The sequence below is a fragment of the Erinaceus europaeus genome, chromosome 10 (genome assembly GCF_950295315.1).
Source record: "Erinaceus europaeus chromosome 10, mEriEur2.1, whole genome shotgun sequence".
Taxonomy (NCBI): domain Eukaryota; kingdom Metazoa; phylum Chordata; class Mammalia; order Eulipotyphla; family Erinaceidae; genus Erinaceus; species Erinaceus europaeus.
The window spans coordinates 112,651,462-112,672,505 of NC_080171.1; the positions used below are offsets into that span (position 1 = coordinate 112,651,462).

The 21,044-nt window shown below is 42.5% G+C and overlaps 1 long non-coding RNA gene across 1 annotated transcript in view; it reads left to right on the forward strand.

The window, feature by feature from the left end:
* Positions 1-21,044, forward strand: part of LOC132540788 (uncharacterized) — a 496,709-nt gene that overhangs the window by 11,909 nt on the left and 463,756 nt on the right. The window contains exon 2 of the long non-coding RNA XR_009551927.1: positions 879-1,036. This is a non-coding gene — a long non-coding RNA (uncharacterized LOC132540788). The remainder of the gene's footprint in view (positions 1-878; positions 1,037-21,044) is intronic.

Here is a 21,044-nt window from a genome sequence, read left to right on the forward strand (position 1 = left end):
AAAAGTTAATGCCTTTGTGTTTCATTTATACCCACATATCAGTTACCATGGTTACTGAGAAGGGCCTAGGCAGTGCCAACTTGTGCTAATATGTTTTTCCTGGCTAATCTCTCAGTTACTACAACATTACAGTAACCAATTTTCAGGGAAAGCAGTTTTTCCTATCCTGAGTTAATTTGGGGGGGGGGTGCATATTATCTCTTATTTTGCATCCTGAATTCAACCAACTCTCTCTGCTTAAGGATGCCGTTAATGATTGTAGAAGGGTAGATGCAGGTAACTTATACAGAGAATGATAGCTATTCTTTCTTTCCTATACATTAATTGTTTTTTTTTTTTTTTTTTTTTTTCACTTTCAGCCATCTCATTTCAGTGGTAAGATAGGTCCACATCCTATAAGTCCTTATATTATATTCTCAATGGGGATCCTAGAATTCCTTTGGTTACAAATGACAGTACCCAACAAGAGAAAATAGTGTAACCAAGAAACTGAATGCTTTAGCCTTTTGTCTTCTCTTTGTTGTTTCCTAAGATTTCTTTTGTTGCTGTGATGGTGATAAAATGTACATAATGTAAAATTACAGTTTTAACTAGCTTAAGTATGTGGGTATGTGGCATGAAGGACATTCACACCTGAAATTCCTTCCCCATTAAACAATAATCCTCTGCTCCCCCCCCCCCCATAACCACTATTCCACTTTCAACTTCTAGGAGTCTGACTAAGCTAACTGCCTCATATCAGTGAATCTAAGTAGATTTCGTCCTTTTGTGGTTGATTTGTCTCACTTAGTGTAATCTCTTCAAGAACTATCCATGTTATAGCTTGTATCAGAATTTATTCTCTCTCTCTCTCCCCCACCCCTTCTCTCTCCCCTCAGGATGTTTAACAGTTTATCAGATGGATATACCACATTTATACAGTTTTCCCACTGATGGGCGCTTGGGTTGCTTCTAGGGTTTGTTTGTTTGTTTGCTTTCTGTTTTTGGTGGTGGGAAATGCTGGTATGAATATGGCTTGAAAATGTCTGTCTTGGGAGTCGGGCAGTAGCACAGCTGGTTAAGCGCACATGACACAAAGCACAAGGATCCGCGGAAGGATCCGGGTTTGAGCCCCGGGCTCCCCACCTGCAGTGGAGCCGCTTCACATATCATGAAGCAGGTCTGCAGGTGTCTTTCTCTCCCCCTCTTTGTCTTCCCCTCCTCTCTCCATTTCTCTGTCCTAACAACGACGACACCTATAACAACAACAATAATAACTACAACAACAATAGAAAAGCAAGGGCAACAAAAGGGAAAATAAATAAATATAAAAAAATAATAAAAAGGAAATGTCTTAAGTTTCTGATATATATATATTGCCTCCAGGGTTATGGCTGGGGCTTGTTGCTGGCACTACAAATCTGCTGCTCCTGGCGGCCATTGTTTTCCATTTTATTGGATAGGAAAGAGAGAAATTGAGAGGGAGGGGGAGATAGAGAAAGATAGATACCTGCAGACCTGCTTCACTGCTTGCGAAGTATCCCCTCTGCAGGTGGGGAGCGCCGGGCTCGAACCTGGATGGTTGTGCAGTTCCTTGCACTTGCACTGTGTTCACTTAAAAAGGTGTGCCACCACTAGCCCCCTTAAGTTGCTGCTTTAAATTCTTTGGGGATATTCCCAGGAGTAGATTTTTTTCTGAATGCTAGGATAACTGTAGGTTTGATCTTTTAAGGAATCACCATGCCTTTCCCACTGCAGCTGCATTACTTTAGATATTTACCAGCACTGCCAGAAGTTCTCATTGCTCTCCATTTTTGGGGGGTCCACACTTTGTTATTTTCTGAATTTTGATTTTTCAATTTAAAAAAAAATTATTTATTTACTTATTTATTGGACAGAGATAGTCAGAAATTGAGAGGGAAGGGGGGAGATAGAGAGGGAGAGAGACAGACACCTGCAGCCCTGCTTCACCACTCGCCAGGCTTTCCCGCCTGTAGGTGGGGAGAGGGGGCTCAAACCCAGATCCTTGAGCACTGTAACATGTGCACTCAACCAGGTGCGCCACCATCTGCCCCCCTTTAAAAAGATTTTTTATTAGCTTGTTTTTTTATTTTTTAAAAAATTTTATTTATTTATTTATTTATTCCCCTGAACTTCTCTGTTCCAGTCTCTTGGAAACAGAGCTGGCAGTCAGCTGAGGTAAAGAACAAACACCTCATCACAGACCCTTGCAAGCGTCAACCCGGCTTTGACCTAGCACGTTATGATTGGGCCCTCCTCAATCGCTATCGAACAGGCCATGGCCGGTGCGCCGCTATGTTCCATCGCTGGGGAGCCAGAGACGACCCGAACTGCCCCTGCGGCTACAGACAGACTATGACCCACATAGTCAACGACTGCCACCTCTCCAGATTCAAAGGAGGTCTTGAAACTACATCAGGCTCAACCTGATGCTGTTGACTGGCTACGGAAGCAGGGCAAACGCTAGAAGAAGAAGAATTTATCCCCCTTTTGTTGCCCTTGTTGTTTTATTGTTGTAGTTATTATTGATGTCATTGTTGTTGGATAGGACAGAGAGAAATGGAGAGAGGAGGGGAAGACAGAGAAGAGGAGAGAAAGACAGACACCTGCAGACCTGCTTCACCACCTGTGAAGCGACTCTCCTGCAGGTGGGGAGCCGGGGGCTCAAACCTGGATCCTTTTGCTAGTCCTTGAGTTTGGCGCCACCTGCGCTTAACCCGCTGCACTACCGCCCGACTCCCCTATTAGCTTGTTTTTGATAATAGATATTCTACTGAGTATGAATGGTTATCTCCTTGTGGTTTTGATTTCCATCCCCATAATGATTAGTGATCAGAAGCATCATTCTATGTGCTTCTAGACCATTTCTATATCTTTCTGGAAATGTCCACTCTAGTCCATTGCTCAGGTTTCATTTGGGGCTTTCTTACTGGTGTTGTTGAGTTGTGGGAGTTCTCTCTATATTCTGACCATGATTCCCTTATCAAATGCAGACTTGCACCTATGTTCTCCTATGCCACAGGCTACCATTTCACTCTGTTGATTGACACCTTTGCTTTACAAATCTGTTTAATTTTTGATAAAGTCCAATTTATCCATTTTCTTTTATTGTTTTTTTTGGTGCTTTTGATGTTATATTCAAGAAACCATGCCAAATCCAATATCACATAGCCTTTCTTTCAAAAAAATTTTTATTATATTTATTTATTGGATATAGACAGTCAGAAATTGAGAGGGGTAGGGAAGATAGAGAGGGAGAGAGACAGAGAGACACCCACAGCCCTGCTTCATCTCTCACAAAGTTTTCCCCCTGCAGGTGGGGACCAGGGGCTTGAAACTGGGCCCTTGCACTCTGTAATGTGTGTACTTAACCCATGCACCACTACCTGGTCCCTCATGTAGTTTTATATTTTATTCTAAGAGTTTCCTAGCTACTCAATATTTCCTTTTCAAATCTCCTGTTACTTTTATTTTTTAATATTTTATTTTTATTTACTTATTTTGGATAGAGATAGACAGAAATTCATAGAGGAGGGTAAGATAGAGAGGGAGAGAAGAAGAGAGATACCTGCAGCCCTGCTTCACCACTCATGAAACTTCTTTCCTGCAGGTGGGGACCAGGGACTTTTGTATTAGCTTTGCTCATTTTGAAGTCCCAGAGCCTTCTATATGTGCGGCTTCACTGCCTATGGGCTGACTTTTTATTCATTCTTTTCGTTTTGGAGACAAAACCAAGAGCAAGAGCAGGAGTGCCATGCCTGTGCATGGTGAGATGAGTCCTTAGGGTGACAGTAGGCAGCTTCCAAGAATGAAGAGAGAATGAAGAATGAAGAGTCCTGCTTGCTCAAGGTTCTGCAGGGTTCAAAAGTATCTAGAAGAAGTCCGGACGGTGGCACACCTGGTTGAGCATATACACTACCTTGCACAAGAACCCAGGTTCAAGCCCCCGGTCCCTACCTGCCTACCTGCAGGGGAAAAGCTTCATAAACAGTGAGGCAGTGTTGCAGGTATCTCTCTCCATCTCCTGCTTCCCTCTCAGTTTTTCAGTCTCTATCCAAAATAAGTTAAAAAAAATATATATATTTATATATATATTTTAAACAAAGTGTGGATATTCGGGGTGGGGGCTATAGAGAAAGTGGGATGGTATAGTTTTTCGTTCCCTCACACATCCGCATATGAGGTGGGACCTCATACCAAAGCACTACGTTTTCTTTTGTTTTTTCATTTAGTGGTATGACGTGACAGTGACCACTGACCAGTGCCTGACCCAGATCACACAACTCCACAAACATGTTTATGCAGATAAAAAACATGAAGGTGCTGAGAACTACAGATCTAAAGTAGCTAACATAGCCTGCCTGGAAAGAGAAGCACCTTCAGCTACGATTTCATGGCTGTTTATTTTAACTGCAACATGGTGTAGCTGTGATGCGGTGAGTTCAAAAAGATCAAGTGAGTATCCTCATTTTAGAAAACTCATTAAAACCGTTTATAATAATGAATTTCAGTTTTTCATCTGATCTGTTGGCTTGTGGGGGGGGGTGGTGGGCAGCCTGCCTGGAAGCAGGAAACATATGGAGGCCTGGTGCTAGGCCACCTTCCTAATTGGATTCCTTGATGAGCAGTAATTGGAAAAAATCATCTTCACTCCCTGCTGGGTCCTTCCTGGAGGCTCCTTTGTGGTGGACAGACGACCTGAGAAGACAGAGTGATGCCTGGGGTTTCTGATCACTCATGAGCTACCTGGGCAGGCCACATCTCTCTCTACTCTATAGCCTGCTGCTCTCACCTGGGGCTAATTCAGTGCTGGAGAAGGATCAAAAGAGGAGATCCCAGCTGGTGTCCCTCCCGTCTTCCTTTGTCTCCTGGTGGCCTTGGATGTTACAGGCATGCATGCACAATGGCACACACACAATGGCACACACACACACACACACACACACACACACACACCAATGATTCTGATCTCATTGGTTTAGAGTGGGACCTTGAGTTTGCTTATTTATTTATTTTCAATTTTTTATATTTATTTATTTATTTTCCCTTTTGTTGCCCTTGTTTTTTATTGTTGTAGTTATTATTGTTGTTATTGATGTCATCATTGTTAGATAGGACATAGAGAAATGGGGAGAAGAGGGAAAGATAGAGAGGGAGAGAGAAAGATAGACACCTGCAGACCTGCTTCACTGCCTGTGAAGCGACTCCCCTGCAGGTGGGGAGCCAGGGCTTGAACCAGGATCCTTAGCCAGTCCTTGCGCTTTGCGCCATGTGCACTTAACCCACTATGCTAATGCCCGACTCCCTCTATTTATTTATTTCTGAGAGAGAGAGAGGAGAGAGAGAGAGAGAGAGAGAGAGAGAGAGAGAGAGAGAGAAAAGCAGATCATTATCCCTCTGGTACACGTGATGCTGGGGATCAAACTTGGGACTTTAGGCTTGAGAGTTCACTGCTTTATCCACTGAACCAAGTCCTAGGCCACCTCATTTCTGGGTTAAATCTTCCTTTGGTTATTCAAGTGGATAAAATTTCATCCATTTAGGGTCTGGGCAGTGGAGCACCTGGATGAGTGCATACATTACAATGTGCAAGGACCCAGGTTTAAAAGACCCCAGTCCCCACATGTAAAGGGGAAGCTTCATTAGTAGTGAAGTAGTGCTACTGCTGTCTGTTTACCTCTCTCCCTCTTAGCCACCCTCTCCCCTCTCAATTCCTCTGTGTCCTATTAAATAAATAAAGACTAAATAAGTGGGGCCGGGTGGTGGTGCACCTGGTTGAGCGCACAATGCTCAAGGACCCAGGTTCGAGCCCCTGGTCCCCACCTGCAGGGAGAAAGCTTCACAAGTGGTGAAGCAGGGCTGCAGGTGTCTCTCTGTCTCTCTCCCTCTCTGTCTCCCCTTCCCTCTCAATTTCTGACTGTCTCTATCCAACAAATAAAGATTAAAAAAAAACTAAATAAATATTTCGCCCAGTTGTCGTATTGGAACTCAAATGAATACCTTTTTTTATTATTAATTTTTTATTCATTTAAAATAATTTTATTTATTTATTTATCTTTTACTGTTAACATGGAAATCTAGAACGTGATTGCCTTTGTCTCTGAGACCCACGGCAGCATGTGGGTCCCTGGGTAGCGTCATACAGGCTGCTGAGGGAGTGATAGCACAGTGCTCAGGGCTGCATGGTAAGAATCAGGAGTTGGGGCAGTCAATATACTTCCCCATGTTGAGGAAGAGGAGTCATTCACATGGGCTGAGAGTGTGCTCAGAAACACAGGGAGAATGCTGAGCACACTGGTTGGGACGTGAGAAAACCAGAGGGAGAAAGCACATAGCCATTCATGTGAAATGCAACATACACACATACACAAAGCAGCAGTAGAATGACACACGTTCTCTGAAGCCAAATACATTCCAACTCAACAGGGTGTCAATACCAGAGCAAGGAGGTAGAAATGCAGAGCAAAGGCCTGGGGAGACAGCATAACGGTCATGCAGAAGACTTTCATGCCCAAGTCCTAGGTTCATTCCCCAGCACCACCATAATAAGCCAGAGCTGAGCAGAGTTCTGGTTGCTCTCTGTGGGTTTCTTGTCTTTTTTTTTTTTTTTTTAACATTTTAAAATTCATTTATTTTCCCTTTTGTTGTCTGTTATTTTTATTGTTGTTGTACTTATTGTTGTTGTTGTTATTGATGTCATTGTTGTTAGACAGACAGAGAGAAATGGAGAGAGGAGGGGAAGACAGGGAGAGAGAAAGACAGACACCTGCAGACCTGCTTCACCGCTTATGAAGCGACTCCCCTGCAGGCGGGGAGCCGGGGGCTGGAACCGAGATCCTTCCACTGGTCCTTGGGCTTTGCCCTCTCTGTGTGTTTCTTTCCCTCTGTATGTCTCTATCATAAAAAATACATTAATTAAGCAACAACAACAAAACAAAAAAGATAGGATAAGATAACACAAAAGAAACTTCCTGCATAGGCGGATAATAATTGTAGTCTACAAATTAAGAGTGTGATTAGCAGAGGAGGCAACACAGAGCTTAGAACACAGTGCTTGCATGTGTGAGGGTCTGGGTTCTAGTCATGGCACCACAAAACTGGGTCACTCTGTCATATATAAATAAAGTCTTCTAACAAAGAGGGTAAGCAGCTCATGTTGCCCGAAGTTACAAAGTGCTTTTTCTAAAGATAGGCAAGTTTGCTAGTACTGTTGTCTGGGCAGTCACCAATCAGAAATTATCTGAATGGTATTCTTTGCATAACCATTATGTTATCAACCCTTTGAATGGTATTCATAAGAAATAACATTCCCAACAATTTTATTTTCTCTTGGTGTTTCACAGAAAGCTTAGTTTTTTGCCCAAAGAACCTGGCATTAATTCTTCCATTCTGTGTGATGGCAAAACATGTGTTACCATGGTTTCTTAAAACAAAATTTCAATTAGCAGATGGAGCTCCTGAGAGGAAAGTGGTTGATTGGTGCAGAAATTTGGAGCAGAATTAAGACTAAAATAAACACATTTCATAAAGTCCTACCATTTAGGATTATAACGAGTTACTGCCAACAGTGTGATAGTGTATTAATTATTGTGTTAAACATTCCTAATTGATGTATGGCTCATGAAAATTAGCAAATTCTGTACCAAAACTCAGTTTACAGTATTCTTTATTTTAGTCAATAATATTTTTAAACTTGGAAAATGTTGGATAGAGGTAAATTCAGTAGAGAAACTTACTTAGCATTCACTGTGATGACTATAAGCAATTAAAACATTTTGAAAATGTTGAAATGAGTCAATTGATATCACTTAAATCATTCCGAATTTAAATTACATTATCTTTGCAGAGTGCTTTAAGCGTCAGGAAATTGCAAGGTGTGATGATCAGAATTTATGACTCAAATCTCCTCCCCTCATGGTAAAGTGAGTCTTGTGTGGGTCTGTAGGCTTCAGGATAAAAACTACATTTTCCAGTGCTCTTTGTAGTTATATGTGTTCATGGGAATACTATCTGGATACAGTTTGGGCTATTTCACCTTTCTGGAACTTTCATTAGGCTTCAGCAATCTGCACTGTAGTTGTCTTTCTGTCTTTCTCTTTCTTGATTTTGAGAAAATTGTTTCCACTAAGCTTGGTTTACTCGTGTGAGAGAAATCATCTTCTCTCTGTGGTGTGAAGACTACCTGAAATTCAGAAGAATACCTGTTAAAAGAGTTTTTCACTCCTAGAAAATGGCTACTTCCCTGAAATCCTGGACACCACGAGGACTCACGTGATCCTAAGCCGTAGTGCTCAAGTGTTAGAATTGTTCATAGTTTCACCAAGGCAGTTCCAAGGGCTAGTGCGAGGAGCCCAAATAAAGCATAAAACAAGATTCCCCTACATCTCAATCATTCCTTCTTGCTTAAGGATAGCTTCTAGATGGAAAGGCACTCTTACCTGCTAATACAAAAATCTTCTGTGGAGACATAGCTTCCTGCCAGGCTTGGGTTCATGTATCTCCTAGCTCTGTCATCAAGCTGGGTTTCCTTACAGTGGATTGTCCACAAGGCAAGAGATTCAAAACGCAAATTCCTCCATTAGAGCTTCCCTCCACGGAAACAGGAGTTTTGCATGCTCATTTGTCTGCAGTGAAATTTTAAACATTTGAATGCTGTTACAACAAAGACAAGATTCTCTTGTACCACAAATTCCAATAATTTTAAACATCCTCATAGCAATTTAGTAATATTTTCTCACAAAATGGAAGGGACAGGTAGACAAAAAAAAAGTCATTTTTCCTTGAGGATTTTGAATCTAAATGGTTGGAAGTTTGAAAGGGGGGAAGAAGAGTGGTAAGAGTCACCCAGGACACTGCCTAGTCGGACAAAAGGAATGGCGGCTTTGAAAACAACAACATTCAAGTTTGATAGGCAGAAAACTCAGCCTACCTGGGCCTAAGCTTGCAGAACTGTATTTGTCTGACTCACCTGCCATCCTCCTGATTTTCTATGATATTCTTTCTGAGAAATTCTGTCTTGTGATGGTTTGGATAAATAAAATAAGACAGGCAATTGTGCTGACCCTAGCCCCAAGGAAAAATTCAGGCAGAAGAAAACATAAGATAGTGGTGTCTTCCTTTCTACGTTCTGTAGAAGCCTCCGAGAAAACACCTCTTCCCAATCCCTCAATGATCCATTCACTTCCTCCCTGGGACCCCGGTAACAGGAAATAGCACCAGCAACCCGTTACTGCAGGTCCTCCAAGGACCAAGGAACAGACTCTTGGCCTGCCCACACTGACTTCTGGATGCCTGCCAATCATCTTGATCATCTAGCCTAAAAAAGCACAATGCACAAGTGTAGGAATAGCTGAAAGGAAGTCAGACCACAGTCTGGGCCACTTAGGTACTTTTTCGAGTTGTCTTAGAGTCAGCCAACACCATATCCCTGGTCTTCCATTCTGCTTCAGTATCTATGCTAAATCCATAAGTACTTGCAAACCTGCTCAACACATGTCTTTTTTTTTTTTTTTTTGGTGAATCATTTTAAATTATACTGGGAAAATAGATAAAAAATAGTGTCATATAGTATGTATCTCCATCTACTTGTATCTTTATCCACTGCGCCACCTCCCGGACCCTATCTACTTGTATCTTTGACTTATAGGCTAGTTTTGAATTCTGTTTCCATAACTTGCTACAGGGAAAAAAAAAATCCTGACTAATATAGTCATGTAAGAAGTTTGACAATGTGACTAAGTTAAAATGTGCATATATCTACCAATGACTATTGGCATGCTATTTTAATTTATTAGGCAAAAAGGAAAGAAAATATGTTCTGCTTTGTTTATGTTGCAATATGGTAAGTCTGTTATATTTAGCTAATACATTTGCACAATTTAATGCTATTTATTTTGCATCTTCTTACAACCAAGTTAAAATGTTCTCACCTTTCCAAATATTAGTCAACACCGTTTTCACTGTCTTTTCTCTGCAGGAATTTGTGTATACAGTAGGGCTCTTGTCTAGGGTCAGAAGGGAGCATGTCATAACACGAAACAGTGTTTGACTGGCACAGCTGGCCATTTGTCTCTGCCTCACAATCCAAGACTTACAAGGTCAGTATAATCATTTTTGGAGTTTATGTTTTGTTTGTGTACCCAGACTAAATATATTTTCTTATACCATAGAAATCTGATTGGAACAGTCCTTGTAAAGTTTCTTTTGGATTTTTAACTTTCTCTGATAGCTTTTCTGCTCTCCTCAATTCTGTTCTCTGCTTCTAGTCTGTTAGTTTCTATGGGAAAGGGATGTAAGTTTTATGTAAGAGAACAGACCTGAAAACTAACAGTGAGAAAAAAAACCAAATCACTAATTGAAGTCAAAAGGTAAATGGAAACAGCCATGGGCAACTAACTGGTAATTTAGAATGATTCTCGGCAGGAAATTAGAGACCGGAACATGTGATTCATAGGGGAATGCTTTAATTTTTGTGGTGGGTTACCTGGTTTTCAAAGTCCTCAGCAGAAGCAGAATGTAATTTCTAAATGGACACAAAAGAATAGCATGAAGCAATGATCAGTTTAGAAGAAAGGTTAAAAAGAAAATACTGATGAAAAAGAATCAATAGTTCAATAAATAGTAAAAAATAAACATGGGCTTAACAAATCCACTAAAAGAAAGAAATTTTCATTTGGAGTAAGAACAGCATTTTCGGGGCTGGGCAGCAGCGCACCACATAGAGCTCACATATTACAAAACCCAAAGATTGATGTTCAAGCCCCTAGTCCCTCCCTGAGGGGGAAAACTTCACAAGTGAATCAGGCCTGCAGCTGCCTCTCTATCTTCCTCTTTCCTTTTAGCTTTTTTCCTGTCTCTATCCAAATAAATAAATAAATAAATATGATTAAAAAGAAAAAGAAAAACAGGTGCTGGGTGGTAGCACACCCTGTGAAGCATACATACATAATACGACACACAAGGACTTGGTTCGAGCCCCCACTCTCCACCTGCAGGGTGGACACTTCATGAGTGCTAAAGCAGGTCTGCAGGTGTCTGTCTTTCTCTGTCCCCTCTCCCTTCTTAGTTTCTCTCTGTCCTGTCAAGTATAATAGAAAAAGAAAAAAAAAGAAAGAAAGAAAGAAAAACTGGTTGCTAGGAGCTGCGGATTTGTAGTGCTGTCACTGAGCTCTAGCAAGAACTCTGGAGCCAAAAACAACCAAGCAAACAAACAACAACAAAAACCCCAAATCTGCAAAAATAGAAACAATACAATTGTATGATTTATAAGAGGGATATGTAAAACATAATCACCAAGAAATAATGAAAATGCTGGATCGACAACTTCTTCTAAGATCACCCCAAAAAGATGGTATGTTTCTGATAAACTAGACTCTGAAGAAGAAAAATATTAATAATTAAAAAGGTTGTTACTTGATGATAAAAGAAGAAATTCTAAGAACATACAACTATCTTTAAATGGCACCACATGACAGCTCAGCTCTCTCTGATACATAGAAGAAAACAATCTACAAAGTTAGTGGCAGATTTTAACACATAGATTCCAGAAATGAACAGATCAGTCAGGCAAATATTTAGTCAAGATATGAAATATTTGAAGAGCAAAATTGAAAGCTGGGAATAAAGCACATTCTTGGGACCCAGTGCCAAACTAATTGTAGTAACTGCTAACATTCGCGGAATGTCTGCTGTGTTATTGTTTGGAGCACATTGCATGACCATCTTATTTTGGGAGTTGGGTGATAGCGCAGCAGGTTTAGCACAGGTGGCGTGAAGCTCAAGGACCTGCATAAGGATCCTGGTTTGAGCCCCCGGCTGCCCACCTGCAGGGGGAGTCGATTCTCAAGTGGTGAAGCAAGTCTGCAGGTCTTTCTCTCCCCCTCTCTGTCTTCCCCTCCTCTCTCCATTTCTTTCTGTCCTATCCAACAACAATGACATCAATAACAACAATAATAATAACCAGAGCAACAAAACAACAAGGGCAACAAAAGGGAAAATAAAAAAAAAAAATATTAACAACATAAAATTTTTAATTTTTAAAAATAATTTATTTATTTATTTATTGGATAGAGACAGTCAAAGATAGAGAGGGAGAGAGACAGAGAGACACCTGCAGCACTGCATGGTAACATATGTGCTCAACCAGGCGCATCACCACTGCCTGCCCCCAGTTCTCTATCACTACTAGTCATATATTGTGCCTTTATTTTCACACAACATTGTGGATCTGCAGTGATGGGATGCTGGTGCTATTTCCTACTAACGGGGTGCAGGGGAGGAAGTGACTGGATCATAGAAGGATCTGGAAGAGGTGTTTTCGGGAGTGGAACTGATTACTTCCGGAGGCTTCTGTAGAATGTAGAAGGGAAGAACACTTGTTGAAGGAGTTCTTCACTCCTGGAAAAATGGCGGTGGTCTGGGAGGTGGAGCAGTGAATAAAGTATTGGACTCTCAAGTGTGAGGTCCCAGGTTCAGTCCCTGGCAGCACATATACCAGAGTGATGTCTGGTTCTTTCTCACAGCAATTTAGTAATATTTTCTCACAAAATGGAAGGGGCAGGTAGTAAAAAAAAAAAGGCATTTTTTTCTTCAGGATTTTGAATCTAAATGGTTGGAAGTTGGAAAGGGGGGAAGAGTGGGAGGAGCTACCCAGGATGCTGCCTGGTAGGACAAAGGGAATGGCGGCTTTAAAAACAGTGAAACCAGGGGGTGAGGCAGTAGCACAGCAGCTTAAGCACAGGTGACTTGAAGCTCAAGGACCGGCCTAAGCATCCCGGTTAGAGCCCCCGGCTCCCCACCTGCAGGAGAGTTGCTTCACAGGTGGTAAAGCAGGTCAGCAGGTGTCTTTCTCTCCCCCTGTCTTCTCTCCTCTCTCCATTTCTCTCTGTCCTATCCAACAATGATGACATCAATAACAACAACAATAATAACTACAACAATAAAACAACAAGGGCAACAAAAGGAAAAAATAAATATAAAAAAAATTCACTGCAGACAAATGAGCGTGCAAAACTCCTGTTTCTGTGGAGGGAAGCTCTAATGGAGGAATTTGCATTTTGAATCTCTTGCCTTGTGGACAATCCACTGTAAGGAAACCCAGCTTGATGACAGAGCTAGGAGATACATGAACCCAAGCCTGGCAGGAAGCTATGTCTCCACAGAAGATTTTTGTATTAGCAGGTAAGAGTGCCTTTCCATCTAGAAGCTATCCTTAAGCAAGAAGGAATGATCGAGATGTAGGGAAGTCTTGTTTTATGCTTTATTTGGGCTACTTGAAGTGCAATATTTGAAGAAATGTTTCTACTTTATTTGAGCTACTCAAAAAGGCAGTAAAGTAGAAAAAACTAGTGAGGAACATAGAGCTTTCTCTTCAAGGAGGAACATTTAAAAAGGGAAGTCCATTTCAGAAACAGATGCCAACCTTTCCACTTGTGTGCACTCCAGTACTTCTCTACTTCCTTTCGTCTTTAAGTAAAACATGGACTAATCTTGTTCCTGTCTTGGGGGCCCTTGCTTGGCTTCTGGAGCTCTTACTCTCTTTGAAAATCAACTATTAAGAAGACATGAAAGATTTGCAGTGTTATAGTTCTTACTTAATTCATGTCCATGATATTTTTTCCAGGAAGGATAAAACCATTGCAACTTAAATTTAGAGATCATTTAAAAAAAATTGAGGGGGGCCAGGTGGTGGCACACCTGGTTAGGCACACACATTATAGTGTGCAAGGACCCAAGTTTAAGTCCCTGGTCCCCACCTGTAAGGGGAAAGCTTCACAAGTGGTGAATCAGGGCTGCAGGTCTCTGTCTCTACCATCTCTATGTCCACCTCCCTTCTCGGTTTCTCTCTGTCTCTAATAAATAAACTAAAATAAAAAATAAAATAAAATAAAAAACTAAAAAATATAAAATAAAATAAAATAAAAAAATTTCCCCCTCAGGATTTTGAGAGTTTCTATAACCAGTGAGGGAGTTTCAGGCTCAGTGGTTTCTACTTCTTACTCAGCATGCTGCCCGTCAGCCCCCAGCCTCTTGTGCCTAGCTTTTTGAGTCCCTGGTGGCAGGTTTTTGCTAAGAATCCTTCTATCTGGGTGGTTTAACTCTATTGTGGTAGGCTTCCCCCTCCTCCTTTTTTTTGTTGCCCTTGTTGTTTATTGGTGTTATTATTGTTGTCATTATTATTATTGTCATTGTTGCTAGACAGGACAGAGAAAAATCAGGAGAGGAGGGGAAGACAGAGAGGGAGAAAGATAGAGACTTGCAGACCTGCTTCACCGCTCATGAAGTGACCCCCTGCAGGTGGGAAGCGGGGGTGGGGGTGGGGCTTGAACCCAGATCCTTGCACTGGCCCTTGCGCTTTGCGCCATGTGCGCTTAACCCACTGCACTACCACCCAGCCCCCTGGTAGGCTCTATTTCTCTAGCAACCAAGTCAAATCACCTGGAGAGGCAAGGGTATATGTGATTGATATACTTAAAAAAAATTTTAAATTACCTTTATTTATTGGATAGAGACAGAAATCGAGAGGTAAGAAGGTGATAGAGAGGGAAAGAGACAGACAGACACCTGTAGCACTGCTTCACCATTCACAAAGCTTTCACACTGTAGGTGGGGATCAGGGGCTCAAACCTGGGTCCTTGCACACTCTAACATGTACGCTCAACTAGGTGCACCACCACCAGGTTCCCCTCCCCCCCTTTTGTTTTTAAAGACCGTGACCTGGGCTGAATTGGGACTACTAGAAAATTGGATGAACCTCCCTAGAAAAACTAAAATTGACTCCGTCATCTGTGAACTTGGACATGAAAATACTAAATGCTGAGACATTTCACAGTCTGCCTTGCAGTGACATTTTCAAGAAGATAATGATTTTGAAAAACAAAAAAGAACAAAAAACAAACAAAACAAGACAAAAAAAATGAAGCAGTCAAATCTCTCCACTGAATCCATGGCCCTTCATCGTCTTCTGTAGGGTGGTCTATATGAGCAGCTGTTAGAAAAACTGTATCGACATTGACATGAGCTGTTTCTCCATTTCTGTCTTTTACCAAAATGCAGACTATACAATAGGTAGGATTGATTGTTCTCAGGTTTCTTAAACTACATCACAGGTTTTTCTTTTTTAAAATTTTTAAAAATATTTATTTATTCCCTTTTTGTTGCCCTTGTTGTTTTATTTTTGTAGTTATAATTGATGTCGTTGTTGGATAGGAAAGAGAGAAATGGAGAGAGGAGGGGGAAGACAGAGAGGGGGAGAGAAAGACAGACACCTGCAGACCCACTTCACTGCCTTTGAAGCGACTCCCCTGCAGTTGGGGGAGCTGGGGGCTCGAATTGGGATCCTTAGGCCGGTCCTTGTGCTTTGTGCCACGTGCGCTTAACCGGCTGTGCTACTGCCTGACTCCCTGTTTTTATTTTTTCTAATGAGATAGCTAACATTTTATGTACATTATATTTACATTTCTTTTGGGATTTAATCTCAGCTACTTTCAAACAGATAACTAAATAAGAACTGTTAGTACTCATTACCACAGGACACATTATGTTATCAAGATATAGTTCACATCTATGGATGTGAGGGCGATCTGGCTGCGACATCTGTCATCCCATTGATCGCCAGGGTTGATTCGGCTGATCTGGCTGGTTGGGCAGGTGTCTCCTTCCTCCCTCACTGCTCCTTGTGTGTCCCTCCCCAAGCTGCCTGCTCCTGGAAAAGAAATGGACCGGTCTTCCGTCGAGGGTATATGAGTAGTTGCGCTCCCCTGCTAGAACCTCCAAACAAGCTCTCAAGATACAGTTTATTTATAACCGGAAATTTGTACTTTTTGATCCCCTTCATCTGCTTTGTCAAGCCTCCACCCTCGGCCTCTTGTTACCACCGATTTGTGCTCTTTAGATCTGATCTGGGGGAGCAAATCCAGGGCCTCACATACATGTGATACCACTGAGTTATCTCTCCAGCCAATTCTTTTTTAGCTAGAAAGGCCAAAGTCCTGCTTCACAATTCATGTTTTGTCTTTGATGCATTTTCAGGGGTAGGTTGAATTTTTTAGCATATACAGGCAGCTTCTTCAGGGCTGGGACAGCGCTGTTTATTGCTGAATTCCCGGAGTCTAACATAGTGCCTGTACAAAATGTATGCTCAATAAGAATTTGTTGACTGAAATTGCAAAGACTTTGGGTTTTCAAATTCGGAATCAGATTGAATGGAAAATGAAAGAAAAAAAAGAAAGGTAGGAAGGAATAAAGGAAGGAAGAAAGAAAGAAGGAAAGAAAAAAGGAAAAGGGGGAGTCGGGCGGTAGCACAGCGGGTTAAGCACAGGTGACACAAAGCACAAGTACCCGCGGAAGGATCCCAGTTCAAGCCCCCAGCTCCCCACCTGCAGGGGAGTCGCTTCACAGGCGGTGAGGCAGGTCTGCAGGTGTCTGTCTTTCTCTCCCCCCTCTGTCTTCCCCTCCTCTCTCCGTTTCTCTCTGTCCTGTCCAACAATGATGACATCAACAACAACAACAACAACAACAAAACAAGGGCAACAAAAGGGAAAATAAATAAGTAAATATAAAAAAAGTAAAAGGAAAGCTGGAGAGCTAGCATAAAGGTTATGCAAAGACGTTCATATTTGAGATCTGAAATCCCAGGTACAGCCCCCTACACCCCCATAAGCTAAAAATGGGCAGTGCTTTGAGGGGAAAAAAACGAAAGAAAGGGAGGAAGAAAGAAAAGGAAAGAGAAGAAAAGACAAGAAGGAAGAAAGGATGGAAGAAAGAGGGTTGGGGTGGTCCGGGAGACAGTGCAGTGGATGAAGCATCAAACGCTCAAGAGTGAGGTCCTGAATTCAGTCTCTGGCAGCACATATACCAGAGTGATACCTGGTTCTTTCTCCCTCCTGCTATCATTCTTCATGGATAGATAAAATCTTTAAGAAAGAAAGGAAAGGGGGGTAGGGAGGTAGCACAGCGGGTTAAGCGCAGGTGGCGCAAAGTGCAAGGACTGATGTAAGGATCCCCGGTTTGAGGCCCCGACTCCCCACCTACAGGGAAGTCGCTTCCCAGGCGGTGAAGCAGGTCTGAAAGTGTCTGTCTTTCTCTCCCCCTCTCTGTTTTCCTTTCCTCTCTCTATTTCTCTCTGTCCTATCCAACAACGAACGACATCATCAACAACAACAATAATAACCACAACAAGGCTACAAGGGCAAGGAAAGGGGCAAAAAAATGGCCTCCGAGAGTAGTGGATTCATGGTGCAGGCACTGAGCCCCAGCAATAACCCTGGAGGCAGGAAAAGGGTTGGGGAGACAGCACAATGGCTATGCAAACAAACTTTCATGCTTGAGGTCCCAGGTTCAATCCCTAGTGCCACCATAACCAGAGCCGAGCAGTACTCTGGTCTTTCTGTATCTCTCCTCATTAACTAAATAAATATAAAATATTAAAAATAAGAAAGAAAGAGAGAAGGGAAGTAAGAGAGGAAGAAAGAGGCCATATAAACAAAAAGGGAGGGTTAGTAGCAATTTCAGAGTCATTTATGCTAATGAAGGTTTCAGCCAGCAGTTTTCATTGGTGGAAAGTTGTCAGGTGACTGGTTTAATTTCAATCTTGGCTGATCTTCAGCTTGCTGGTATAGTTTTTCTTTTCTTCTCTGATGTGAATATCTGGTATATTTGAACCTTGCTTCGTCTCCACTCTCAACAACCTGGGTTTTACCCAGACTCAAAATGGCTCTAGTTGTTGTTTTCTTCCTTCCTTCCTCCATTCCTTCCTTTCTCTCTCTCTCTCTCTCTCTCTCTCTTGCTTTTTAAATGTTACTATCACCATGTAACGTTGCTCTGGACACCCTCACTCTTTTGTGTTGCAGGGTTCCCAAACTCCTGCTAGTGTGGAATGAGGCTCTTGGAAGGAGGCTTCTGATATTGCTGAGTCACTTTCTGAGGTCAAGAGCGGGCTCACTGGTATGAGTCTCCTTGTAGCATTGGGAGCAGTAGTGGACAGTGCCAGACTTGACATTTAAGTACAAGCTCCAGATAGACAGGAAATAAAAAAGCAGCCCAGTGGAACTCATGGGTTGACTTAAGTCCAGAAGTCCCCAGTGAGCTGTTTTCTTTATTTTTCAAAAATATTTTTATTTATTATTGGTTAGAGACAGAGAAAAATTGAAAGGGGAGAGAGAGATAAAAGAGAGAGACAGAGATACCTGCTGCCCCGTTTCACCATTCATGAAGCTTTCCCCTTGCAAGTGGGGACCAGGGGGCTGAAACTGGGTCCTTGGGCACCGTAATGTGAGTGTTTAACGAGGTGCACCACCTCCTGGCCCCCTGAGCTGTTGTCTTTATTTCTGCTTTCAGACATTTTTGTTTATTTTCTATCGAATGATTTCTGGATTTTAAGTGGTTTATAGAAGGCAGGAGCCCTGATAGATTTGAAATGAGTCCTGTCACCTTGTTCCAAGCCAGAAGTTGCAATTAACAGTCTTAAATTCTGTATTGTTGATATTAAGAACAGGTGTCCTAGGGGCCGGGTGGTGGCGCACCTGGTTAAGTGCATGCACTACAGTGTGCAAGCACCTGAGTTTGAGTCCCTGGTCCCCACCTGCAGGGAGAAAGCTTTGCAAGTGGTGAAGCAGGGCTGCAGGTGTCTCTCTGTCTCTCTTCCTCTCTGTCACCCCCTTTCCTCTTGATTTCTGGCTGTCTCTATCCAATAAATAAAGATACTAAAAATTAAAAAAAAAAGAATAGGTGTCCTATGTTTTCCTATTTAGAATAAGTTGGGCTTTCTTTTTCTTTTCCCCAAGGTAAAATGACATTAAAAAATAATGTTGTCGGGGCCGGGTGGTGTTGCACCTGGTTGAACGCACATGTTACAGTGTGCAAGGAATTGGGATGGAGCCCTTGGTCCCCGTGGGTCTCTCTGTCTCTCTCCCTCTCTATCCTCTGCTTTTCTCTCGATTTCTGGCTGTCTCTATCCAACAAATAAAGATAATAAATTTTTTTTAAAAAAATAAGAGTTCTCTGAATGATTTTCAGAGCAGACCTCCCAAGCTGAACTCAGATCAGAAGGTCATGATGCTCAAGCTTCCTGCCCCCTAGTCCTCATGACAGGATGCCAGCCCTGGAGCTTGGAGTCCCCTTGTGACAGTCTGATGAAAGTAGCACACTCTTTCTCCTTTCAAGTTGGCGTGTCACAGCATACACATGCTCCCCTTGTGGAGCTGTCTTTCTTTTTCACCTTTGCCTTCTATTCTTAGCAGTTTTTGACTTCTGAAGTAGCAACCTGTGTATTGAGAGGCCAGATTTCAGTCACTTTTATTAGAGAGGCAGGAAACTAAATTAATTGAACTCAGACCCCATGAGCAGTTCTGTGCTAGTTTCTACAAGGCAGGATGCATCAGAGGACGTTTGCTGCCTTGATGGTGGGAAGATAACCTGTAGTTAATGGGGAAAGGGAAGCCAGCAGGTTCAGAAAAGGTGGACAGGTCAGCAGACTGTGGAGAGAAGCGGAGGGGGAGAAGAAAAGGAAGTACTATCCTGTGGAAGGGGAAAGGGTGGTTTTCAGGGGCCCAGAAGTGATACATGCCCAGCATTTGCCTGGGGGAGCTGGAAGCTGATGACTGTCACTGGTAACATCTAAGGATCTTAGATTTGAAAACTCCAAGCAGGGGAGTTGGGTGGTAGCGCAGCGGGTTGGGTGCACGTGGCGCAAAGCGTTAATGGACCGGCGTAAAGATCCCGTTTCGAGCCCCTGGCTCCCCACCTGTAGGGGAGTCGTTTCACAGGTGGTGAAGTAGGTCTGCGGGTGTCTATCTTTCTGTCCCTCTCTCTGTCTTCCCCTCCTCTCTCCGTTTCTCTCTGTCCTATCCAACAACGAACAACATAAATAACAACAACAACAACAACAACAATAACTACAACAATAAAACAACAAGGGTGACAAAAGGAAATAGATAAATAAAATAAATATTAAAAAAAGAAAACTTCATGCAGGGGTGGGGAGATGTCATAATGGTTATACAAAATAGTCTTCCATGCCTGAGTTATCAAAGGTTCCAGGATCCATCCCTAGCCCCACTATAAACCAGAGCTGAGCAGTGCTTTGATGAAAATGAATGAATAAATAAATAAGTCTAAAAACAAAATCAAAATACCTCCAAGTGGGTGAAGAAAATGGCAAGAGGGGAGGAGCAAGCTTGGTTTTGAGCCCCCTGAGAGAAGGGCTTCTGTGGATGAGGCAGCATTTCAGGTCAATTAGGGGAAGACAAGAATGCACGGGGAGGCTAGGTGTCATGGCTCCACTGTCCTGACTTTACCCTGAAGTGAAAGAAAGATTCTCACACATCATGTGGTAAGCAAGTGTGCTTGGAGAGGCTTGCCTCAGACAGGGAAATCCTGAAGGGCAGCACTCAGTCAAAGGTTGGGCTCCTTTGTGGGTGCTTAGTACAATTACATAAGAGGAAACAGCCGTTCAAAGCACAAGTTAGCTAAGTATAAACGATTCAAGGATATGCATATTCAGGGGGCCAGGTTAAGTGCACACATTGCAGTGCATGAGGACCTGGGTTCAGGCCCCTGGTCTCCACCTGCAGGGGGGAAGCTTAAGGAATGATGAATCAGGGCTGTAGGTGTCTCTCTGTCTCTCTTTCTCCCTTTTCCCTCTCAATTTCTCTCTGTCTCTGTCAAATAATAAATAAATATATATTTAATTTATTTATAAAATAAAAAATATCAACAAGATCATAGGATAAGAGGGGTACAATTCCAGACAACCCCCCACTACCAGAGTTCCGTATCCCATTTCATCGCTTGAAAGCTTCCTATTCTTTCTCTCTCTGGGAGCTTAGGCCCAGGATCATTATGGGGTACAGAAGGTGGAAGATCTGGCTTCTGTAATTGCTTCTCCACTGAACATGGGCGTTGGTAGGTTGATCCATACTCCCAGCCTGTTCCTATATTTCCCTAGTGGGGCAGGGCTCTGGAGAGGTGGGGGTCCAGGGTACATTGGTGAGGTCCTCTGCCCAGGGAAGTTAGGTTGGCATCATGGTAGCATCTGGGACTTGGTG